General features: G+C 43.8%; 1 protein-coding gene across 2 annotated transcripts in view; it reads right to left on the bottom strand.

The window, feature by feature from the left end:
- CACUL1 (CDK2 associated cullin domain 1) overlaps positions 1 to 26,850 on the bottom strand; it is a 598,839-nt gene that overhangs the window by 461,958 nt on the left and 110,031 nt on the right. The gene's annotated exons all lie outside the window — the stretch shown is intronic.

Genomic DNA, 26,850 nt, shown 5'->3' on the forward strand with positions numbered 1-26,850 from the left:
CAGGAGCTCCTGGCTCGAGTGGAAGCAACCTGTGAACAAATTTTGACAGAGCATATTACAAAGTTGACATGGATTGCTGCAATGGAAAACCCAGTGAAGGTGCACCAGGATGAAACATATGAACTTTGCATCCACAGTAAATTAGTGATTTGTAATTGGCTCTAAAGAACGAACGTTGCAACAAGACTCTCCCGATTCCAGATCTTAACTCGTTTATATCTGCTTATGAACCCCGAGTACACTGATGCTATGGGCATGTCAGCGTTTGTGAATGGTTTACATGGAGGTGGCGGTGTAAAAGCTCTCAAGTCCCCCCTCCCCCAGTTGCCAATCCTGTTGACACTCTCTACCACTGGAGGCATATAGACTGGATTTGTATACCCTATTGCAAGTTCAGGCGTTACAGGGTATATATCCCCTTACATTGGATCTCTTTTTTATCTTCCTGATGTTGCATATCCTCGAATAATTGCCAGAGATCTTGAATCTTTTCTTTTTTGTAATTGTTTTCCCTTCTATTTTGCTGCTAAAAAGATGGACATTTTTTCTAGCATGTTTCTGTTTTGGGAGCCTTGCTCTGGCCAGAAGCAGGACATCCCATCCACCCCCTTTCTTGGTCTCCAATACCCATTATTTAGGAAATGCATCTATCCTGTAACCATACAGTGACAGGGTCCTATGCATGTGTTTTATCGGGGTTTTTTCCCCCCATAATGCTGCGCGCATCCCCAATGCTTCACTTAGACCTTACTGCTATGCTGAGCACGCTGCTCATTACACAAAAATACAGATCAACCCACTTTCCCCCACCCACCTTGTTTTCGCGCGCGCGCACACAGACACACACACACACACACACACACACACACACACACACACACTTCCTTCCTTCCTTCCTACAAAAGACTGCAAGTGAAAAAATCCAAATTGACTAAAATCCAGGCACATTCCTTATACTGAGCCACTACTTGTTTTCCCCTCATGTCCTTGTAGTACCACCTTTCCAGCTTTTTTTTTTTATATACTGAGGATACCATTGCTTCTATCGTCATAAGAGAATAACGTGTGGAACAACCTTCTCAACCTATTATGGCTGAGGATCACTTACTTCTCAGTCTTTATTCGCTGAGGATCCCTTTCCTCAGAGTCTTTATACGCTGATGTTTCCTTTTTCCATTATAAAAAGTAGAAAAACAGAAATATGCAACAATTTCAATACATAACCCCCCTCCTATCAATCTATACCTTAACACATCACCTGAAATCCTATCTAATCTAGACCCCAACACATCACCAAAGGTCCTATTCAATCTATTGACCTCGTACTTCACCTACTCATATCAACATACTGTCATACATAGATGTCCCCTTGTTATCTCTTACAAGAGTACACTCACATGTGCATGTTCACTCGAGTTTCCTCAGTTACGAAGTACCACTACTGGCCTGTCTTTCTTTCTGGAGCCACGCCCCACTTCAGGGAGCAAAGAGGATTTTTTAAAAAATGGCTCCTACTAAAACCGCACAGAAAAAACATGAGTTTTTTTTATTTGGGGGACCGGTCGATGTAGATGGGCGTGACTCCATCCTGGTGACTAGGACTGGGTCTTCGCAAAGGTCGGGGGAAAACTGAGATCACATTGGGAACATCCACCACTTGTAAGGGTAACCCTAATTATGTTCACACCAGAATAAAGAACACCCCTCTATGGAAATAAGGCCAAAAGTCTATCTTGTAAGGAGAACAAGTTGAATCTTACAAAAGTGAGGATGGTAGCAAAGGACTCTGCTGCCTGAAGTGTCTTGTCTTGTCCTGTCCCTGTTCCGTTCCTTTCCTTTCCTGCCAGAGTGGTCCCAGGCAGGAGGTTATATAGGCCTATCTTGCTGTAGTGGCGTCACTGGATACGGGCTATGGCTTCATCCCAATCCATCCTGCTTCTATACAAGGGATGCTCCAAAGCTTTCCTTTCTTCATTGTCAGCGGTTTCTGTCAGAGCATGCTGCTCTACATTTTGCTAGCTTATTTTTTTTTATTGAAAGTAGTTTATTACAAACTTTTTTCCATTTCCCTTTTAAAAATTAAATTAATCAAACTTATAAAACAACAAAACACCACAGCATTAATAAATTAATTCTTCTTAATTTCAATCTATTTAGTTATCGGATTTAAGAGGGAGATTTCCAGCCAAAACTGAAAGTACTGCAAAAATCCCAGTTTTCTCCTGATCCAATAGTATGCCGTTCCATCGTTCCTCAGGGTTTACATGGGCGAGGCGTTCTGTGTATTTAAATCGTATTTGAGTTAAAGCCTCACATTGCATTATTATATGTTGGAGCATTTCCACCAGTCTATCATTACATAAACGACAGCAATTTGGTAACATTCCCAGCTGATTCATTTGGCCTAGCCGTTCACGAGTGGGCAGTAAATTCAGCCTAAACTGTTAAAAAAATATATATATATCACGAAATTCGATGGAAAAAGTTGAAGATACAGTGGTTATTAATTTCATTTGCAAGCTTACACTGGGTAGTTTCTAGACATCCAAAAGGCAGCTTTCTCATACTTCGTCTGAATCCAGTCTGCATTCTGAATTTTCTTTTTAAGTGCCATGGGATTTTGAATTAAAGTGTCAGCTGAAGTTACCAATGCGTCAAACCAGCCTACACATCTCATCCTCCATTTGTTTAGCCTTGAGTTGTTTGCAATACTAGAGTTTGATCTTAATATTTTCATTGCCAGGATGTCATCAGCTAAGGTTTTACGATAATGGTCAAAGTTTTCCATAAGATTAAAGAATTAATGGACTGAAGACCTAGTTCAAAATCGTATTCTAGGTATCGGGAATGAGTTTGGTAATGCCAACACTTTTCACCAGAAAAGACCTTCCAGCTTGTCCCAGATGTAATAGGGTAAATTTAAGATGGTCTCAGCTCCATAGCTGAGAATAGGGATGACCGGTCTGTAGAATGTTTGTACAGGACGTATCGAACATTTTCCAAATGGTGTGCAATATTAATGCTTGACAAGCTAATGAAAGAGTCTTAGCTCGTGAAGTGTTAGACCAGTCTAGTACGCAAATGCTGGAATTGATGTGGATTCCCAAGTATTTATAGGACTTGGATAAGTCAGTTAGAGTGTAGAGCTACTGACAACTGCCATCACCTGCAATGTTTTGATGTTAGTCGTCATGTTATTAGTTTTGATATAGGATGCAAAGTTATCTAACCTTCTCTGAGGGCCTATTGGGTTTTTATCCAATAGTACGATGTAATCTGCGTAAATCATCCACGCAAAAGGGGTGGCATTCAATAAAGGTAGGAAACGCACCGACTTCTTTTGCTCTGCCATATCGTAGATATAAAGGGTAAACAATGTGGCGGTGAGAGGACAACCCTGTTTCAATCCTCTTGATGCCTTAATTCTCCCTGTTGCCAATCCACATGCTGAAAGCCAGACTCTCACTGAAGTATTGGAATAAAGAGCTACCACTAGATCTTCTAAACAATTGCATAGGTGCAGTTTATTCCATAGAGTCTCTCAGTCCAGAGTGTCAAAGGCCCGTTTTAGGTCTATGAATGTCACATAGAGTTTGGTCTTCATATTAATGGCTTCTAACTTTAGTAGATTAAGGATTAGCAGATTGACATTCGTCCCCACCCCCTTAACAAATCCCGTTTATCAGGGGTTTCCGCTCTTCGAAAATTTCATCCAGTTGATTCATCTCTTTTGCAACAGTGCGGCAAATAGCTTCCCCAAAGGATCTAATAGAGCAATGGGTGTAATTTTCAGGCAATGCTCTCAGACCTGGTTTGTAAAAAGGAATTAAGATCCCCATCTTAGTTTTCGGTACTTGATTGCATTCAAAGATCACCTGGAAAAATGGCATAGCAAAAATCTGCCCTACCTTATGCAAGAATACACTGTAGCTCATGCTTTCCTTCATTTTGTTACCTATGAATATTATGTATAAAAACATATTCCAGCCATTCTCTCCATATTTCACTCCGTCTACTCATGTTTATCTGGGCCCATATGTCCTGTTTCTGCATTTTGTGCAATGAGTATGTAAATCCCCTATTCCTACCCTGCATCGACCCTTGCCGGACAGTAGACAGCTGGTGAGTCACTGTGTGTGCTGCCAGCTCTTGGCTCCAGTGACGAGCACAAGCTGCATTCTTTCCGGCAAGGGGAGTTTGCATCTATTGTACTAAGACTTTTACAAATGCATAGGATCCAACAATACAAATCTATTCAGCTAATAGTCAATTGCGCCTTACATTTAAGCAATAACTGCCTTCTTCAGTGTCTGCCCATGTCCTTCTTCAGTGCCTGCCCATGTCTGTGAATGTGATTATATCTACACGAGAGCCTTCCCAGTGCCCTCCTACCCCCCCCAGTCCCTTATAGCGCCTATCAGTCTTGCCAAATTCTAAAGTGCTTGGGGGTGCTGGAGAACCCTGGTTCCTTCCCAACAGCTCTTTAACATCTACCTTACCCAGCTGGCACTCCTCAACTTCCAGTGTTATGCTGACAACACAACTCAAACTTCCTACAGACACTCTTGCAACTTCCATCATCCCGGACTGCCTTTCTGCCATCCAGGCCTGGTGCACTTCCAATGATCTCTGCCTCAATGCCAGCAAAAGAGAGATTCTTCCGATTGGGACCCCTGCACCAGACTTCTTCCCTTCACTTTGGCCTTCTTCCATGGCCTTCTCCCCTTGCTCCCTCTTCTGAAGGCAAAAACCTCAGTCATCTTCGACTCCTCTCCTTCCTCCCTCACACTCCGAACATTGCCAAGAAGTCCCACTTTCAGCTCTTCCTTCTCAAAGGAATTCTAACTTTTCTCACCTTCGCCCAGAAGCTCAATATTACCCGAGCCCTCGTTCTCTCTCTAGGCTTCACTATTGCAATAGCCTCCTCCTGAATCTACGTTCTTCCACTCTGCGACCCCTCCAGCTAATCCAGAATAGGGCAGCCAGACTTATGCTTGGCCTCAAGCCCAGGGACTGCATCTCTCCTGCCCTAAAAAGTCTTCCCTGGCTCCCGGTTGCTTCACGGACTAAATTCAAATCTATCATCCACAAGGCCGTCTCGGGCCGGGACCACACTATCTGCAGATTTTTTACTAAATATTACCCCTCTAGACCTCTGCGCACCTCTGACACCAACTCCTTGTGTGTAACGCATTGCTAAACAGAGGGCAGGGGGGGAAATCGCTTTCCTCGGCTGGCTCACTTCTTTGGAACAGCCTACCCCTCCCTTTTCATCTTGAGCAGGACTTTCTTAAATTCCAAAAGATCCTCAAGTCCTTTCTCTATCCCTCCCGCTCTCCTCTGTTAACCTCGCAGTTGCTTGTTTGGTGTTCAGGGCCCTCATGAATCTTGGCCCAGACCTCCCACACCAAATCGCCCCAGCTTCTGTCTATCCTCAGCACAAAATGACACAGCCAGGTCCTCAAAGAATACCTTAAATCAAGCATCATACCTCAGGGGCTACATGTTAAAATCATTCCTTGCCTCTTCCTAGAGGACTCAGAATATAAAACTGCATTTAGTCAAGGGGCCACTAAATGTAATCAGAACTTATTAGCGCTGATGATAACAATGGCCCAGAGATGTAGTACAAAAATTGCAGATACACTGGCCGAACAAGAAAGGGCATTTTTGAGTAACATTAATTACAGAAGCAAAACAAAAACTTGAACAGGTAAACAAGTAGTTTGTGAAATTTAAGACAGCAACCATTACAAAAAAAAAAACAAATAAACTCGAGAAAGATATCCATTTTTAAAAAGGAAACAGTATACCCTTACTTAGTAGATTATTTCAATTACCAGTCTGTTTGGAAGTCAAGAAAAAGATGGGTGACTTTTTCCAGACACTTCAAGCAACTTAAGGAACAAGGGGGCGAGCAACCAATCTGGTCCAAGTTTTGAATCAGGAGGGCAACCTTTGAGGAAGGGGTGGTCGTCGTGGCTGCAGGAATTTTAAACAAGGTTGGGCAATGCACAACATGCAGCCACTGAAAGCCGACCATCGGGACTTCCAAACCCGCAATCAGGCGTACCAGTGGTAGGCGGACCTCTACCAATTTTCAACTTGTGGAATTATCCAAATTGGCTCGTCCTTTGTTCTGACACAAACCCCTAGTGCTTTGCAACTCACCAGAGATTTTAAACTTTTTGCCAAAAGTGAGACTGAAGTTCTTTGTGAATAGAGACTCTGATTTTGAAGAGAATAAATCAGGTTTAGCTGTACAATCTGCCTTCACTGCCAATGCTTCATCTGTACCAGTTGAAATACTAACTTTAGAGAAAAACTTTTTTTAAAAAAATTGTCCTGGCTGAGCTTGACAAGATCATCAATGATCGCCATCATGCCTTCCACCCTAATCTTGCCCTTGTCGAATTCCAAGGCATTGAAACATTGGCGCGGGATCATTCGATTGTGATCAAGGTGGCTGATGAGGTTGGTGGCATCATGGTGTCTGATGTAAATCTCTACGATCAAGAAGATAAATAGATTGTTGACCATCCAGGACACTATCAGAAGATAATTCGGGACCCAGCGGCAGAGATCAAGAAATAAAATGTGGTATTAAGCAAGAGAGTTCTAGGGGAAGGGCATCTCTCCAAAAAAAAATATGAATTTATCAATCAGAGTGCACTGCTCTCTTCTATACCCTCCCAAAAATTCATAAGGATATTCATAAACCCCCAGGACGGCCCATGGTGTCGGGGTGTGGTTCCATTCTTGAACCTCTGTCCAAATATATTGATTTTTTTCATCAAACCCAAAGCAACAGATAACGTCCCTAGAATCCAACAAGAAAGTCATCACTTGAATTGAAGGCCTCAAATTTGATCTGGCCAAGAAACAATTGGTCAGCCTGGACATGGAGGCACCGTATACCAATATTCCACAAGACAAAGCAATTCAGAGCCTGGAGATTATGCTAAAGAGGTTACCAACACCCCATAATGTGCCTACAGATGCGAGTGCCTGTGCATCACTGGTGATTACCAATAGCTTCTTTACGTTTAAAGAGGCATATTTTCTGTAATGCAAAGGCACGGCAATGGACTGTACCTTTGCTCCTAATTTAGTCATTTGTATGGCTTTAATTGAAGAGTACTTGATCTTGAATCATTCCAACCCCTTCCTTCAATCCATTACACTATACCGTTGGTATATTGATGGCATCCGCATAATCTGGAAAGAGAACGTAGAAACCTTCAAGAATTCTGTTGTTTGGCTGAAAAAGGTGATGCCAACTTACACTATACATATGAACACTCAGCACAAAGACCATCGTTCGTGGACTTGTCTATTTTCTATAAGGAAGGCATCCTCCGAGTAGAATTGTTTAGGAAGGTGACCGAGAGGAACACCCCCCTAAATTTTGAAAGTCAGCACCCCAAATGTTTACGACAGAATCTACCATATGGGATGTTTCTGCGCTTGAGCCGGAATTGTACAGACATTAGATTTAACAAGGAAGAGAGTTAGGTTCACCAATCACGACAATTTACTTATTCATAAAACTAAATCTGAACTGGTGGACCGTGTAGTGTGCTCATCCACTTTCTGCCAACACAGTGAAGCAATCCAAGAGACAATTTAGAAAAACTGGAGAATTCTAAATACAGCAGGAGTCAAATTGGAAAAAACGCCATTTGCTTTTTATTTTTTTTTAAAAAGCAAACTTTTGAAACAGAAGCTCACAAGAGCAAGCAATTTTCCGCCCAACCAGAAGATGACCCAGAATATCCATCATGTACCAGTGGTTGGACATTATCCCTGTACTTCCTGTGTGGCATGCACATACTAAAATAATAAACAGGCCTTTGAGCACGAGGGGAGAGTATAGAAACTGCGGGCATTCACCACTTGCAAGAGCAAGAATGTTATATATGAGATATCGTGTCCATGCAAAAAGATCTATATTGGCAAGACATCAAGGGAGGTGCATTTAAGGATCAATGAACATTGACCTAAAATTCATACCCGGACTCTGAATGCCCCATTGGTGCTGCACTTAGTTTTGTGTTGATAAGATCCAGGAAGTCAATAAATCGGCCTACACGGAACAACTGTGGGTCTTTAATCTGAAGACATTTGAAAGAGGCTTGAACTCAATGGAACCGTGGGATTTTAAAATGTGATCGCCTTATGGATATGGAGTATTTTTCAAGCATCCTTTGGGCGATCTTACAGGGTATACCAAGCCAGCCCCTATGGCAATGAGTAAGCACACTCTACTACAAACCAGAGGGGCTGTGGTCTATGGGTATGACAAATGGCGCTGGCGAAACCACAAGTTAGTGCACACTAATATGTTACATGTTCCCATAAATTCACAGCTCCCTAAAGGGTCGGTCCCATTGTGAGAGAGATAAGAGCACCCAGGGGTTGAAGTAAATAAATGACTTAGGCCATTCAATGTATTTTGGATGGGATTCCACCATGCGGTATAAAATGCATGGCATGATATGTTTCAAATCCTCCGTCTCATGACTCACATGACCCAATGGGATAACCAAACAAGGAGTGACCGCCCCACAAGCGCACATTGTCACAAGCGCAGTACCATTCCAGTCATCATCAGAGTCGTGGATCATGTTATGACGTGGAACATCATAAGTCACATGACCACTGCGAACGTGGCAATACGCCTGATCGTGCAAAGTGCTCTAACCCGCGATTCACACTGAAGAGACGCTGGCTATTTTTCAAGCCGATCGAGATCCCTGAAACGCAAGTAGTTTAATTTGACCCTATTTTGGGAATCTTGAAAGGCACTGTAAAACACAGAGGCCGCCAGTCATGATGTGGCCCCCTTTCTGTCTGAGTGGCCTTCCATTACACACAAGCAGAACTTGTTTTGCCAAACCAACATTGCGGTCTTTTAAATAAACTAGAGATATGGCTATATTCTCCCAACTAATCCTAGATGTAAAAGTTTGATCTCCGTTTTCTTGTAAAGAGATATACGGATATTGTGACACATACCATTGTGTTTGTGTTAGCAGGATTCGTACTACACGATTGTTACTCACTGAGAACATGAATCGCCACTGCAAAGGCTGTAGTTGTAATGTACAACACATCATGTTCTAGAGTAAGACTTGTGACGAGTAAAGGGAGTCTTGGGACCGTGTTTGGGCATTGTGTCCGACTCCGAAACACCCCAGGAAGGGGCTGTAAATAATAGGGCCCTATGACACGTGCAACAATTGTTCTTTAGGCCGCTATCACATGCTCCTTGGACCGTGAGATTCCACGATTCACAGTAGGTCCCTCCTGGACCAATGACCCTCACAGGCTTCACAACAGGTCCCTCCGGGGTCGCTGACGTCTACTCCACCCCACGTTCCCTGCTCCCCATCCCAAGATTAAGGGTCCCTTTTAAGGCGGTTATTTAAACATCCTCCTGACCGGAGTTAGGTTTCCATTGTATTGCTGAGGGTCACCACTACTAAGCCTCCAGGCTCAGTTTACCAATTTCTCCAGTTACAAGAGTTGCCCTGGTGCATACGAGACGGGACTGCTGCACGTTTCCCTCCCCCCGTCCACACCTTCTCGCTTACTCCCTGTCCGGATCCATGCTTCAGGTTGGCTACCCCCTTTTTCCTTGTTTTTAATGAGAGCTTCCCTCTCTTTAAGCCATACAGGTTACTCTTCTGTATGTAGCAGACTGTTACCAATTTAAGGTACAGTTTTTCTTTGTGAGTCTCTAATACCTCCCCTGCTTTTGTTCTTGTTTATCACTTATAGGGAGATACAATCCTCTTTTGGCCCAGATGAAGGCACCCACACTAGAAGCCGAAACGTCCAAGGGTCCAGAAACATCACTGTAGACCCCAACCTAACATCTTTGGGAGTTTTTTCATTTCCTGACGTAGACCGACTGAGGATTGGTCACTTATAGATCTGCACAATAGTGTACAAATATAGAGGTTTCACCATTTATACTGTGAGGCAAACAGTTGCCCTCCTATATGTAAATGTACACAACCTTACTAACACTCACCTCTCTGTCCTGCTCAATTTGGTGCTACAGAGTTTCCCAATTGGGAAAATATTTTGCTGAATAATTTGTCAAACTGTATTTGTAACCAAAACAAGTGTAATTTTTCTTTCTTGTTTGAGACTGATGCTCTAATATTTTTTATATCAGAACACTGCATTTCTGTTTTTGTTGTTTTGTTAACATACTGAGTGCATCAAAAATAAATTGCACCGTATATAACTGGTTGTTTGTAACAGAACTTGCCTATACAATACAAAGTACATTGTCTTGTTTTCAACCACCAGGGGATGTTAGATTACATCACTAGGATGAATCATAGGTTTACTTCTGCATAGACCACCATTTTTCTCCATAATGTTCACCACATACATAAATTAGAGTATGGTGCAACTCCCCTTCCCCCCCCCCTTCTTTCCTATTCACCCAAACCCCCCTTTTCCCTTCCCCCTCTTTCCCCCCCCATACCCTCCCCCGCCCCTTTCTCCCACCCGCTCCCTTGGCGGACAATCCTTGCCTTCCATAGGCTCTTTGACCACTGTAAGGAGCTCCATTGAGGGTCCGACAGACTCTGGTTAGCTGGGCCCCTCCCTTTTCCCCTTCGTTGCGCCCGGGGAAGGCAAGGCAGCTTTCCCTTGATTTTTTCACATCCAGCTGCCACCCACGCATGCGCTTGGGAGCGGCGTTCCTTGCGGCTCCTTCTCCCTCACACTGCGCAAGTGCATGGGAGTAGTGGCATCTCCCGTAGCTATGCCAATACGCATGCGCGGGGGAGCAGTGTCCTTCCTCTTGCTCTCCACCGCGCATGCGCACTCGAGAAGTGGCTCAGTACACGGCTGCTACGTGCATCCGCAGCCCTTATAGGCAGTTTTCTGCCGCCCGTTAACCCCACAGCCTTACTTCGGATTGCTGTCCGGAAAGCATAAGGTAAGCAGCAGAGGGCACCTGCTATTCCTACCTGTATGCTGTTTTTTTAGGGTTTGGTTCCCTCATTTTTCACCAGTCTAGTATTCAGGCTTGTCCAATTCTAATGGCATTTTTCTTTGTTTTTGCCTCCCCTGTGTTGCCCTCCATTTTAGAAATTCTGACTGCCCACTGCTACAAGGGCTCCCCTCTGAAACTGCGGCCCCCCAACTTTTCTGTGTTGGGCCCCAGCTTTACAGCCCCCTGCCTGCCCAGGGTTCCATTTGGGCCTCCATTTGTCCTGGCCCAGACTGGAAGGTCTCCAGTCCACACAGTTTCAGGTAGGAAATTCTTTTTTCTTCTACCATTTCCCCTTGCCTTTTCCCGCTCCTTTTTCATAGTTTTGGTGGGATTTGCTCCCTCCCATGGGTCTCACCACTCTTTATTTACACACTGGTACTTTTTTGTTACTAGGTGGGGACCCTCCTTAGGATCTCCGGACCCTACCGCCTTGCAGCCGCTTAATCACCACGGCCTTCGAGACGGGACTGCTGCACGTTTCCCTCCCCCCGTCCACACCTCACTTACTCCCTGTCCGGATCCATGCTTCAGGTTGGCTACCCCCTTTTTCCTTGTTTTTAATGAGAGCTTCCCTCTCTTTTAGCCATACAGGTTACTCTTCTGTATGTAGCAGACTGTTACCAATTTAAGGTACAGTTTTTCTTTGTGAGTCTCTAATACCTCCCCTGCTTTTGTTCTTGTTTATCACCTATAGGGAGATACAATCCTCTTTTGGCCCAGATGAAGGCACCCACACTGGAAGCCGAAACGTCCAAGGGTCCAGAAACATCACTGTAGACCCAACCTACATCTTTGGGAATTTTTTCATTTCCTGACGTAGACCGACTGAGGATTGGTCACTTATAGATCTGCACAATAGTGTACAACTATAGAGGTTTCACCATTTATACTGTGAGGCAAACTGTTGCCCTCCTATATGTAAATGTACACAACCTTACTAACACTCACCTCTCTGTCCTGCTCAATTTGGTGCTACAGAGTTTCCCAATCGGGAAAATATTTTGCTGAATAATTTGTCAAACTGTATTTGTAACCAAAACAAGTGTTACCCTGTTGTTGCTGGTAAAAGAACCTTACCATGCAAACAATGATGCTATAAGTAATTTTTCTTTCTTGTTTGAGACTGATGCTCTAATATTACCTTGAAAAATTCTTTGGTTTTTATATCAGAACACTGCATTTCTTTTTTTGTTGTTTTGTTAACATACTGAGTGCATCAAAAATAAACCGCACCGTATATAACTGGTTGTTTGTAATAGAACTTGCCTATACAATACAAAGTACATTGTCTTGTTTTCAACCCCCAGGGGATGTTAGATTACATCACTAGGATGAATCATAGGTTTACTTCTGCATAGACCACCATTTTTCTCCATAATGTTCACCACATACATAAGTTAGAGTATGGTGCAATTTAGTTAGGCGGCTACCCCCTCATGTGACACACTGGTGCATACCTAAGCACAATCTCCTCCTCTGTGTCTCAGGAACCAGGCACTCCTAGAGAGCATCTCCAAACTGAGGGTCCTTGCCACCCTCCTCTAGGTAGCGGTTGCTTTCAACCTTTTCCAAAGCAGACTTCTCCCAGGCGGGCACTGCCTCTTTGGTCTCCCTTTGTATCAAGGGACTTGTGTGCTGCAAGTCCAATTGCACCAGGATGCCTCCATCTGACATTTCCCCACTCGTTTCATTCAGTACGCCGTTCATACATCGCCAGAGTTTGTGGCCGCCGATTTTGGCTGCAAAAAAAAAAAAGGGAGGGTGGGTGAAATGATATAAGGGATAAAATGTAAAATGTAAGACTAAAAATCAATTCTATTAGTTTTTCGGCCAACAATTGGCAGCAAAAAACTCAGCGGAAAAAAACCTGCCGATGGAGTGACATAGAACCTTTAATTCACCTGGTTTTGGGAAGGTTCTTCCCAGGCGCTTGCTGATTGAACACATTCAGGTCTTTTGGAATTCCGCCTCAGGATTGGTTAGTCCGATTTTAAATAACGAATTGCCTTCATCGTTTGTTTAGCCCCGATTTCTCATGGGCTAATCTTTTGCTGTAGTAACGGTTGTGTAATTGGGATTGCAAGACGTTAAAAGACGTCAATTTTCGGCGCCACCTTGGCTTTGATCTGCTTACTCGGGCCAGGTTCGTAAGCCCCCTTTTGATTCCTAGTCCATGGCATGCCTTCTAGCAGCCTGCATGAGGATGTGCCATTCTTTGGCTTATTCTGGGAATTCATCTCCCAACGTTGAGGGGTTCTGCGCGTCTTCTGCAGTTGTAGCACGTTCCACAAAGAGTTATGCATTTCCCTATGTGGTGCTTGGGCATTCTGGCATTGAGAGTCCATATCACACGTGTACAGAGCAGCCTCTACGATACTGCTTGCATGGTAGTTTCCTTTGCTAGGGGCCATGGTTTCCATTTCAGGAGTTGGGAGCACTCCATGCCACATAACCGGATGATTTGCCCTTTGATAGTCTCTAACCCGAGAGCCTTCTTAGGGATAGGATCGAGTGCATTTCGTGGGGAAAAGCGAACCAGCAGGCTCCCACCATGAACCCACTCTGATAGGCACATCGGGAGGCAGCCGGAGCAAGCTAGTCCCTGGTGGCTCGCTTCCCCCAGATAAAAGGATGGAGAGTTTGCACTCCCCCCATATGAACCAGATGAAACATACTGGCAGTAACCACAGTCTCACAGAAATGCAGGGGGGCCGGGAAGTGAATGCATGTGTGGATGGGAGCGGGGGTGTTGGGAGACTTGGATTCATTTTGTATTGTTTTGCCCACTAAAGATGTCCCAACAGTCGTACAGGGTACACAGGAGATGTACAGGTACTCAGGTAGTGCCAGGCCCCAAGTCACGAATCCACTTCGGGAGCAAGACAGCAACAAGCACATGTCAGGCGCACACGCGCTAAAGTATTGTAGGATGAAGCCAAACAGGAAATACACAGCAGCAAAGACATGGACGCCAGCACAGCATTAGCACTCTGGGTGTGTGCACAGATGACATACAAATAAATGTTCTTGCAGCATGAATAATGGATTGCATGCCAGTGCCCGATACCAAGATGGTGAACAGCCTGCTCGAGCCCTTGGGGCACCTGAGCTGGGACACACCAAGTCTTTATAGTATCGTAAACACTTGAATAGAAGCAGTGAACCGTGATATGCACATAGGGAGCAGGTAGGCTCATTAGGCACGCACCAATCGCCCAACTCTCCGGTAATGGGAAACCTACCAACCAACACACTAATAGAAAAAATGCTTAAGTATAAAAAGATGCAGAACCCTCGAAACTTTGACCGAATTAGGGCAACATTTCAGTAGCAGGAGGAAGAGGCTGAGGAACAGACATTTTGGAAGAGCTGAAAGATGGGAGGTAGCTGAGCCTGGTGGGCACCCACCACAGTCAGAAAGCTCAAGAATGCAAAATAGAATTGAGCCTCTGGGACACCTTAACCCAGTAGCCGTCATGGGTCTCCGGACACAGAAGAGTGGGGGAGTCCTACTGAGAGCACAATCTTAGAACCTGGGGGTTGTAGAAAAGCCACCAGGGAGAAAGAAGCTATGAACCTGTAACATCAGACCAGAGCCAGTGGCAGGTTCAAGGCTACGAGGGCAACCCTTGCCAGGGGACTATAATTACGACAGCCTGACAAAAACCAAATTAGGGAGGAAGACAATCCTAAGAAACCCTAAGGCAAGACAGGGAAAAATTGCAAGTCCTTCCCTCTACAGAAGCTACACAGATCCAATAAGGCCAGAAAGGGGAAACTAGAAGAGCTTGCTCCAGTAAAGATAGTAACAAGCCCTAAGGGCCACATAGGCAATGCTACAAGGTCTTACCTCAACAGGTGTACGTCACAAGGATAAACAAGCCAAGAGGATTGTGCATTTCTGGGAACAAGAACTAAGAACAAATAAAGATGTATGATGGGGCACTTAATACCAAACAGACGAGCGAATTGATGTGGATCCCAAAAACTAAAGTAGAGACTGGACTGTAAGACTAAGGGGACTTGTTCCTTTTTGTGTAGGAAATCTTCAATTTCCACGGTTTGTTTTACTGCTCTACCCTGAGAGTCCCCCAAGATGTTCCCCTTTTGTGCTTTTGTTGGTATACATCCAAGCCATGTATGCCCGTTTGCATAATTGTTGCAAAGACTAGATCATTAATCCTTTAAAACAAAGTAATGAAGTATGCTGTAGGAGACAAGATGACCACTTATTTGAAGGGAAAATGTTTAGGTGGCAAATAAAATGTCAATGAGGCAACCAACTATGTAGAAAACAATATTTTTGGGATAGGAAGCAAATTCTGAAGAAAATTATGCTAGTCCTGCTTGCGGGATATGTTTGTACTGGAAGAATGTGTCATGCATATTCAGGTAAGATATTTAAAGAGATAACACATTGTGACTTTAAAGGGTTGGCACACCAATGCTTTTTCAATGAAATTGCCTAATCTATGGTCTCAAAAGGTAGAAGGGATTTTTGTTGCAGTTTTATTTAGGCGCGTTTTGAAATTGTTGGCGTTTGGTAAATATATTACCCATGACACCTGTGGCAAAGGTTGAGAATGACTGGAGAGGAACAGCTGCCAGATGGCTGTGCATACTTCGAATTTGCCCTCTTCTCTCTCATGTCACCCCTGAGCCCCAACTGCACACATAGGCTAGGTGACTGCCACAAGTGGTCCCGCCCACTACCCAAAGTACACCCCACCACGGTCTATCAATGGGATGACTCCGCTTACTCGACTAGGTTAATTTTTATTTGATTTTTAATGCGCTCCTGGCGAACCCAATCGAATTTAGGCGCAGATGGACCAACTAAATAGTCTTGGGGAGAGGCAGGAGTATACAATACAAGAAAGCAAGCAGGAAAGAGTCCTGGTTCCATATTTTAGGTCCGTAAACTGCTAATCTACATCCCCCCCTTAACACCGAGGAGGAAGGCGAGTTCCTCAGAAGCAGTTTGTCCCCAGACGTGAGCCAGCAGGAAGGGATGCACTTATGAGTTTTATCAGCCAAATAAGCCACGACAGCTTGTTTTGGACATTTAAATAAAGAGGCAAAAAATTTTAAAATCAATTCGGTCAGTCACCAGTAACCAATGAAGGGAGCAACGGAATCCCGAAATATGAGCAGACTGCCTTACCCCCACCACCAGTCTGACTGCCGCATTTTTTGCCCTTTGTAACCGACGACATTGTTTGGCCAGAACACCTGCAAGCCGCCTAGTAGTCCAGTTGCTGCCTGCATATGTGATGGTACATAGGGCAAGGCCTGCTGCAGAAGACGGAGGCTATAGAAAAGGGACTGTACCATTGCGCTCACCTGCGCCTCTCTATTCATATTCTCCTGCCAAATGGAGCCCAGATTTTTAATCTCGGCAGCAAAAGGCAAGTGTGTTCCCAGGAAGTGAGGTACCCGAGGACACTGCTATAAGTGGTTTAGGGCCGAAAAACGACCCCTCGGTTTTATTAGCGTTAAGATACAACCAACTTGCCGACATCCAGCTGCTAACCTCATCCAAACACTCCTTGACCCTATGGAAGACTCTAGGTTGCTAATTTTAACGTACATCTGGGCATCGTCAGCATAAAACTGGAAGTTAACCCTGTGTCGCTTCAGAATATTCGGATACATAACAGTGGAGCTAATGAAGACCCCTGTTGTACCTCACAAGTCCGGGCTTAACTAAATCCCTCGCGATCACTACTGGTTTACTAGTCTCGTAGGTTCGGTTATGTTACTTGAACAATATTAAACTTTGTGTATTTACGACTGATGTGAATTTGGATCAATGTATGCATAATTATTTTGTGCACTAGAGTCTTCCATCCAGTTTGCAAACGAGAAAGTGAGAGAAGTGAAAGATAGCCGGTATACAATTAATCCAGTTTATAGCTCCCAGTCTCTGTAGGACTGGCCGCCGTTAACAAAAAAGTGGCGAGGATCCACTGTATATTGTAGGCCCTTTTCCATACGACTAAACTCTGCCTAGAAGCAATGAAGTTTCCACAGCTGCGCAAAATAAATACCAAAATTAAAAAAAAAAAAGAACAAAAAATAAATTAAAAAATGAAATACCGTAATCCAGTATGGTTACTTTGTAATTTGGCCACATCAAATATTAAAACCTTTCCAAATTTAGAACCTGAGACAACATTAACAGCCCTAGTACAAGGACCTAGAAAAGACCCAAGCCTCCACTCCAAAGTTATTTTTCAACAAGTCTTTTCTACATCTGAGTAATGATATTGATGTGTTATTTATATAGCGCCTTAAGCCAAAGCGCTTTACAGAGCACACATTTACATTCAATATCACCCAACCGAAATTGGTACACATTTATCAACCTCGGAAGGACGAAAGGCTGAGGTGGCCTTGCCAGGATTCTAACCTGCGACCTGCAGATCATGTGCCGATCGCAGCAGCGAGCGCTCAACCCGCTGAGCTATCTTATCAGCCAAATTATGTTATAGGTACTTATATAGCGCACCGTCACCAACGGACTTGGTCCCGAGGCGCTCTGACGGATCCGTAAACAGGAGGAGGGCGGGTACGGTTAGGCGAGGAGGAGGGGAGTAGGAGAGTGGGAAAATTGGTGTGCTGTTGGCAGCTTCCGCTCGGTATAGACAGAGTGCTGGGCTTTGGTGCAAGTATCAGATCGGGTGAGGCCTTGTGTGCCGTCTATGTGTTGTTGATGCGGTGTGGTAAAGTGTGTGCGGATTGCTGGGAGAGAAATGGTTGTGTGAGTTTTGTGTAGGTTGAGTATGCAGAAAATTGAGGGTTGGGTTAGTGGGGTCTATATCCTGGTCCAGTTACTTCTGGTTCGATTTGAGTTGTATCCCTGTGGGTGGGGTTGTTGCTGGTTCCTTATGGGTCGTCTCACTGTGGTGGTGCTGCGCATATCCAGCTGTGTCATAGCGAGTCTTGTATGGGGTGGTAGGTGTGTCTGAACCATTTCTTCGGGTGCGGAACTGGGTTGGTACCATCTATTCTCTTGTTATCCAATGTGGCATAGGTCAGTTGAAGCTTTGAATGGTTCAGGGTCAGAATGCTGTTGATGAGGCCTCCTAGTGTGCCTGCCTTGGTCAGCCTGTGTACTCTGTCGTTAGTTTCCTCCTATTGTGACTATCTTTCAGTTGATGCTTTGGTTTCCGTGGGGTGACTTCCTTAGGGCTATTGTTTAGTTGTAGCTTGTGTCTGATGGCGCATTGTGCTTCCCGCTGTATCTTGATGAGCATTGTGTGGAGTGGGTGCTTATTCTGTTTATCACCCTCTGGAATGGAGCTAACGGTACAGGGTTGATTATTCCCTAGATGTCTGCGGTAATTAGGTCTGTTGGGAATGGCTTTAGTTTAGGGTTGTGATTCTTTTGATGAGTTGTCCTGGTGTTTCTGTCTTCGTCTTGCTATGTATTCTGTCTTTTGGTTCTATTACCGCTGTCTCTCAGTTAGACATTTGGTATGTCTTGGGGGTGTCCTTAGGGTTTTTCTGTAGGTTGCTTGGCGTGGATCAGGGTCTGTCTCTTCATGAATCAATGTTTTTAGTTGTGAGTGTGCCCCTGTGGCCGGTCTTTCTAGTCATGACGTGAAGAGCCATGTTTTGAGTAATTTCCTGAATAGTAAGTGGTTTCTTGTGTTACGTATGTGCTTTGGAAGGTAGTTCCAGGTTTTCGGCGCTTGGTGAGAGAAGTAAGATCCTCCGAGTTTTCTTTTGTTGTAGGGTTTCGGTTCCAGGCGGAAGTCAAGACTTGATCTGAGCGTTCTTGTTGGTTGGTGTAGACGTAGTTGGTCTCTCAGGAACTTGGTGCCTTGGTTGTGTACTGCTCTATGTGTGATGTACATTGTTATGAATTTTATTAGTGATTTTATTGGTAGCCAATGTAGTGTTTTCAATGCTGGCGTGGTGTGTTCTCTGCGGTGTAGTTTCAGAAGCAGTCTGACTGCCGCATTTTGTATGCGTTGTTTTTTTTTTTTTTTAAAGAGTCGTTCAGGCATACCCAAGTATAGGCTGTTGGCATAGTCTACTCTGGACATGACATGGGCGATGATGGTGGTTGTTTCATTGGCCAATTATAGGAACGGTTGGATCCTTTTTGCCGCTCGCAGGAGGAAGAAGCATTTCTTGAGGAAAGCGTCTACTTGTGGCTCTAGCGTCAGATTGTTGTCCATCAGGATTTTCTTTTTTTTTTTTTTTTTAAACACACTTTCGGCGAAGGTGCTGGGGTTTTCCAGAGTTCCCTTGGCCAAGGGATGAAGTGGTTTTCTCCTCAATTTTTGGTGACGATCATCATTTCTGTTTTGCCTGGGTTGATTGGAGTTCATCCAGACGAATACATCGCAGAGGCAGTTTTCAAGCGTTGAGTTTATTTCCAGGTTGTCTTGTATTTTGAAGATTATTTGTGTATCGTCAGCGTAGTTGTAGCAGGTGAGACCGTGACTTTTGATGAGTAGAAGTACGTAGATGTTGAATGGTAGCGGGGAGAAGGATGAGCCTCGTGGTACTCCACAGGTGGAATCTCTCGGGCTGGATTTGAAGTGCTTCATCCATACGGTTTCCGTTCCGTTTGTTAGGAAAGATTTGATCCTAAGTAGGGCAGTGTCTGTCATTCCAAGTCCTTCTAATCTCGTTATGAGGGTGTTGTGATTAACTGTGTTGAATGCTGCCGATAGGTCTAGGAGTATCAAGGCAGTGCAGTTGTCCGAATCTGCGTTCATTTTTAGGTTGCCCCATATTGAGAGGAGGGCTGATTCCGTTCCCCTCAATGGTCTGAAGCCAACTTGTGCCTTGTTTAGTAGGCCATGCTTTTCTATGAATTCTTGGGTCGTTTTGTATATGTAGGTTTCGAGCAGCTTGGCTGTTTATGGGATATTGGAGATGGGTCTGTAGTTGGAGAGGTCCTCTACGGTTCCCACAATATATTGGAGTAGTGGCCTGATGTATGAAGATTTGAAGACTTGTAGCACTTTCCCCGTTGTGATTGAATTATTGAGTACGTTCCTGTGATATTCCATGGGCGTTCCTTGTTTAATAATGGATTTGTATATGTCTGGCGGGCAGTGGTCTTCGGGAGACCCAGAGTTATTGCTTTCATTCACCAGTTTGACGAATGTCTCCACTGATATTTCTGGAAAGCTTTGTAGTTTGTTCGGGTGTTCCTCCTGAGTGTAGGTGGGGGGTCGTAGTCAGATCGGGTGGTCTGCTTTGTATGGTTTGTTGGATGGTGGTGATTTTGTTTTTGAAGTGGTCTGCAAGTTCATTGCATAGTTTCGTAGATGGAGTTGGTGTGTTGTTGCATCCCGTAGGGTTTTTATTTAATTTATGATTTTGAAGTAAACAAATAGTTACACCAACACTTGTAAGGTGGCCTTTGCCACATATTACCAGCTGTTCCTTCAACTTCTGCATGGCACAGACACCAGAAAAAGCCTCCAATTGGGCACTTGACTCAATTCTGAGCTTAGAAACAAGTTACATGAAGAGCTGAATGCAAGTGGTAGAACCATTAATGGCCAAATAAAGTAACCCATGGAATCAGAATAAAAAATAAAATAAGAGCCACTCACAATAATGGCCCACACACACTCAGCAGCCAATAACTGTCAAAGTCTCTTCAGAATGGTGTCTTGTTTGACCAATGTAAAACAATGCCTCCTCTCTTCCAACTCTTTGTGCAAATTATCAACATATGACAGAATCTGTATGTGACTGGTAAATTGCCAACTGTGAGGAGTCGGACATGGAAGATGGACACACAGATGAAGTTTCCTCACAATTTGCCATTCATCGAAATAAGGGGCGAGACAAACGCCTATCTTTCCCTAACCTAAAGAAATTCAAACTAAAGGAAAATGTTTTTATTTGTAATGCGTACTATACAGCAAAAATTGTGCTTCAAGATGCAACAAGAATGGGGGTGGGAGGAAGGGAAAGTATAAAAAAACAAAAGCAAATGTTCTTAAAAAGGTCTTGAAACATTCAGAACAAGCAAGAGCTATAACATGAGAGCAGGGGCAGGAGGGGGGAAGTGCAGGCAGGGGAGGATGGCATGAAAAACAATATAAAGCATTCCTACGAGGCCACGAGGCGATTTGGATTGTGCAAGTGCTTGACAAGAAAAAGGGGACTGGGATGTGCAGGAGGGTGAAGAGGAGAGCGGTAAAATGCAAACAAGTTACTAAGTGAAGGTACAAGGTAGGTACATGTAACATGGAAAGGCCTCACCCTATGGTAAGGGGGGCTACATCACACTGGAGGAACATGGTAGGTAAATGCAACATGGAAAAGCCTCATAAAATGACCTAGCGTCCAAAATATCTGTTCTTCACACTAACATACAGCAAAATCATTTGTCAGTTTCAACTCTAAGGAAATTGGAACTCTTTTGATCGAGGTGGGTCCCCTTCCCCAGGATCAATTCAGAATGATTTAAACCAAAGCTCGTTTCAGGAAATTCCTTTTCCTTCACCCAGTTACACTCCAGGTGGAAAGCACAGTTCTTTGCCTCCAAGGTATCCTTCACTGGGCAAAGTAACTTCTCAGGTCAAAAGGTTTCTTTTTCTTAAGCAATTGTTAAAGCATCTACTTGACAATTCAAAGTCTTTTCTTCATACACTCATTTGAAAAAGTTAATGGAGGAATTCTACTTCAGTCAGAATGGATATACAACAGTTCCATCAGAAAGTGGAATTACCCATTCTTTTCCACCATAATCACGTTCTACCTTCTACCACATTAAAAGTACTTCAACTTAACTTCTTCCTGGTCCACTCGCCTGCCAGGACTAACCACGATTTGTCCCTTTCCTGGTATTCTCACCTGCCAGGACAAAAACTCTACTACTACTACCACTACTACTACTACCACTACCACTACCACCACTATTCGTACTGAGTGGTAAGGTTTGTTCCAAACTTTCCACACTCGACTCCTCAATGGGGAAAGTTATTTCAAATACAACTTCTTGGCGACAACACGCTGTGCAGAAGGACAACAATTCCTATATGCAGTTATTTGCCACTGGCAATGCAAGTTACAATAGTCTCCCTCCTTGGTACCGTTGACAAGGAGGGAATTTCTCCTGCTGTCTCTTATCGCATTCCCCACAAGTTATTGGCAATGTGATTCACAACTCTGACTGCTACCCTCAAATATGCCTTGACATCTCTGGACTTTGGCAAATCAGGTAACAATGTCTCTCGTTGGAATAGCTTTCTCTGGGAAAAGTATCCTCTTTGTTTCAGTTTTGCCCTTTTTGGCAATGATGGTTCCAACATTCTCTTTTTGGAGCTCTCTTTTCAGGCAAGTCTCATTCACCTCGTTTACCAATTGCCCCATTTTGATGTGGGAGATGTGGATTACCATCGCCTTCTGTTTGCCGCCTCTCCCTTTGGGGAAATTGCATTCAATCTGCTTTCTTGCAAATGTTCGCTATTCAAAAACTTTCATTTGAAGCGGTTTGGATGATTGCCTCAGATCCATCACACAACACAGTCGGACCCTCACTCGATACAGTTCACACTTTTTTGTCTCAGTGATTTGTTGACGCTTATTTTGTTCATAAACATATCACCAGACTGAAACCCAATTGTTCTTTAGCCAATCTAGTGTGATGTTTGATTAATCATTAACAATTATTGGTCTTCATTAGGCACTCGATTAACAAAATCTTTTTCAGTGGATTGTAAAGGCACCTTCAGTCAGACACAGACAACAGGCTCAAGTTTTCTCAACAAGGTTTTATTTAAACTTAAAAAGGCAGGGTGGATTAATGCCTAGCTTGCCCTATGCCAAGGTGGGATTGCCCTACCTAAAGAAAAGGATAGTGTATATCAGGAAGTCCAAAGTAAACATCTTGTCTGTGTCCAAAACCTATATTTGCCCTCACAACTAACTGCATACAACGTGTAGGGATGTCAGCATCAAAAGGGAATAGTGTTCAAAGTAAAGTTCAGAGTTTCTTCTAAGTCTTTGGCTTGTAATCAGCTCCCCTTCCCCAAGTTCAAAGTAGTTAATCATATACAGGGGTTCCCCTTCCCCAAGAGTTCAAATCTTCCAGCTTTCAAAACAACACTGGACTTAAATATCACAACTAGGTCTTTGAACAACTCAAGCTTCTTTGTAGGCGTTTTCAGTGGTTTTTCCATTCAGGGGGGGCCTGGCAAGGCGCAGTTTCAGTTAATTAGTTCAAGGCAGTTCAAAACTTGGTTCACAGTCTCTCTTTCACTCCTCTCAATATGCCACAGTGTTCCCAACTTGCTTTCATTTCGTTCAGTATTCAAAATGCCTTGTTTTCCTCTATTTATATTACCGCCTGCCAGCTGGGCCCCCCCCCTTCCTGGTTGCACGCACTGGGCGGTCTTACGGCTCTTTGCAAGGTCTTCCACTGTCATGGGTTCCTGTTTCTCTGTGTGGGCGCTTGAGCCTTCTCCCAGTGGTCTTCGTGTGGCTTGTGCACACCCAGCAGAGTTTCCTTGGCAAGCAGGATACACAGGTCTGCTTCCCTTGGTCCTGCCGGCCTCCAGCTCTGTATGCCTTAGCTTCCTGCTGCATACACTCTGCACTGCTTCACGGGTCCCAAATGCTCCTCCTGCCATGCCGTCACACCTGAGAGGTCTGCTAGCAAACAGCTGCCTGCCTCCACAGTCGACTGTGCTCCCACAGCCGACTCCATTTGTTTTGGGCTTCCACCTCCATGCACTCCAGAGAGCAGCTGTGGGGTACAAGTGTCCTTTCAGCAGAAAGAGGAAAAAACACCCCTTTGCATCCAGGCAGCACAAAATGTCTTTATTAGTAAATGTGCGGCAGGAAAAAAGGAACCATCCTAAACAAAAACTACTTGTTTCGCAGTAATACCAACCGCTTGATCACGTAGGATATATATGCGCCATCTTAAAAGGTTAATCTCAAAATAGGCCAAAGCCAATTTGTCACTTATTTTTTCCCAGCACAATTCCTGATAAAATCCAGGTGAAAGCCAGAAATAGGGAAAAACAATGCTGACAATTTTGAGATATTTGGGGCGAAAAAATTAGTTTTTTCCCATGGGAAGCCCACATGTTAAAAGCAAAACACATTTCAACTATGAAGGCGTTCATGTACAATTCTGAAATGTTGCATGCACAGAGTTATCTCCAAATATTACTGTGGATATTTGCAGATGTTTTCATGTAAGTGTTCATGTAAGATTACTGAGAAGTTTTTATCTAACTATGAAGCAAGTAAATATATACTTGTGAAAAGGCAATGGAACAGCAGTCCCTCAGGAGCACACTCAAAGGAACGCCACCACTTCACTTTCTCCTTTTCAATTCTTTATACATTATATGCAGTGTTGAGAACGAGAAAAAGAAATGGGAAACATTTTAAACGAAACCTGAATAACGACAAAAAGTCGAGTTTTTCAGTAAAAGTATATATGGAAGGGGGCTGTAGAAATGGGATGCCCCCAAATAAAAATAGAATCCACTTTTTTCGTTATTCTGGAGACGTTTAGAATGTATGTCGTTATAAACACATCAAACCCTTTATTCATGGCAACATGATTTCAACAACAACGCATTTTACCCTCTTCAACTTTGTCACAATAAATATATATATATATGCACACACACACACACACAATTAAATGAATACCTCTGTATGTGTGCAACAGTCTGTTTTGTGCAAAGATACAGTGTTGCAAATGGCCAGTGTGTGGTGGGGGCAGCTGATAACAGCAAGGCCTCAGGCAATGGAAGATAAACCAGCAAAAGCATAACCAATGACTTCAGAATTTCATTGTTAGTCCCTGACCAAAGTTCAACCGAAATCACATGCAAGTTATAACAGTCAGTTATGGGAGTTTCTGCCATAGGCTAGAAAAAACAAAATCAATAAAAAAAGCATAGTTTTGGTATCACATGCTGCAAGCTGGTACTTAACATGTTCTTTGAGGAAGACCAGGGAAGTCATCTATCTCAGCAGTCTGGGAGATCCCCCACACAAGATTCTTGTACCCAGATCCCAACAACAAAAGTAAGGCTAGAGTCGCTGAAGAGGCGGTTTTATGCCCTATCGTAGTGTATGTGGCTGAGGTAAGGTCAACTAAATTGCCATAAGCAGGCCCCTATAACCTGTACATGGTGGGAAAAGAACTTCAGGTTAATGAAAGGACTTAGTTATGACTGCTCACACCAACAACAGTGAAGGAGGACAAAAGGCTTCAGTTCCAGCAAAGACCATCTTCCTGGTGGAGAGTCGCAGAGCCACAAGGTCTGTTACTGGGAATATCAAAAAGGGCAGCTAAAAGAGAAAGTTCCGGAATGTCTGGGCAACCCATACCGACATAAAATCATGTCATGACATGACATTATGACATGGAAGGGTAATCTATGCTAGCTCTCAGGACATTCGCATTCCAATAATCACCAATGGAATAGGACAGGAATAAGGTGGGACACCACAACTATTACAAATAAGGGGTTTGGGCGGGGAGGGGTTAAGAATAACTTGCTATACATTTTTCACTGTAGCCGCTCAATCAAACACCAAACCTTACGCCAAAGCCTGCTTTTATCTGATAAAAGCAAGAGATATCTGTACTGCTGAGAAAACCCAAGAAACCGCTTGAAGAAAAACATGAGGTGTGTGGTGAAAAGAAACCTCTGCTGTGTCACCTACATGCTTATTTACAAGGTATAATAGTCAGACTAAACAGATCCAAAAAGAAAAAAGGAATTAAAAGTGCTAACGAGCACGAAAAAAATGTTCAGTCAAACAAATATGCAAGTGGGCGACTATGTGATACACGGCCACAAGCTGGGCAGTGACAGAATTATATATTTTTATTGTTTTTTGTTTTTTATCAAAATGTATTGATTTTACAAAATGTGTGTTCTCTTAAGTTGTTGTTCTTGCTTATTGCTGTAAGTTTCTTTACGATGTGGAGTTTTCTTCCTTCAAGCAGTCTGCTAGGGCCGCTTCCAAGATTTTTGCGACTGCCATCGTCCAGCGGGCTTTTCTTCCACTTAGCAGACGAGACCACCAGACTTCGTCCTCTCTCAGTACGAATGATTCGAGGAGAGGTGTTAGGTATGCTTTTCTTAGGGTGGCTGTTTCTGGGCACGTCATCAAAAGGTGTCTTACTGATTCGATTTCAGAGACATTCTTGCATAGTCGGCAGGTGTTGGATGTAGATAGGCCTCTTAAAGCTCCGATTTCGTTGGTATGCAGAACATCGAGTCTGGCCCTTAGGAAAGTTTGCCTTCTGCGTTTGTCAGCAAAGCATGTAAATACTTGGTCGTTATCGTTGAATTTTTTTAGTTGGATTGGGAGAAGGGAGTTTGAGGCGGCCATATGTTGTATTTCTATCCAGTCGAGTTAGTTTAGTTTTTTCTTGACTCGTGTTGGATTTTGGATAAGGTCCTCTTCGTTGCAGCAAGTTTGCTCCAGTTGGGTTTTCTTCTTGAGCGCCCAGGTTGAGAGCATTTTGCTTTTTCCGACGGCTGTTGCTTGTTTTATCAATTTGTATTGCGGGGCTGTGTCTTGCATGATCACTTTTCTGAATAGAGCCATTTCGTTCCAGTCGACTGATGCTTTTAGCGAGAGTAGGCTCAGTTCCCTCCTAATTGCTGAAAGTGATGTTGACTTTGGCAGTCGGAGCACTTTTCGCCAGAAGTGAGCTTCGAGTTTGGGCCAAAGAGATGAGGGGGATTGGCGGCATACCTTCTGCTCCGTAGTTCAAGGAACGGAATTACTTTCCCTTTGTAATATTTTATCACCGGCATGAGAGAGAAACGGCCAAATTTCCTGTCCAAAGCCTTCGCCTGGGA

This window comes from Ambystoma mexicanum, chromosome 8 (genome assembly GCF_040938575.1).
Source record: "Ambystoma mexicanum isolate Mex_15411 chromosome 8, UKY_AmexF1_1, whole genome shotgun sequence".
NCBI classification, from domain to species: domain Eukaryota; kingdom Metazoa; phylum Chordata; class Amphibia; order Caudata; family Ambystomatidae; genus Ambystoma; species Ambystoma mexicanum.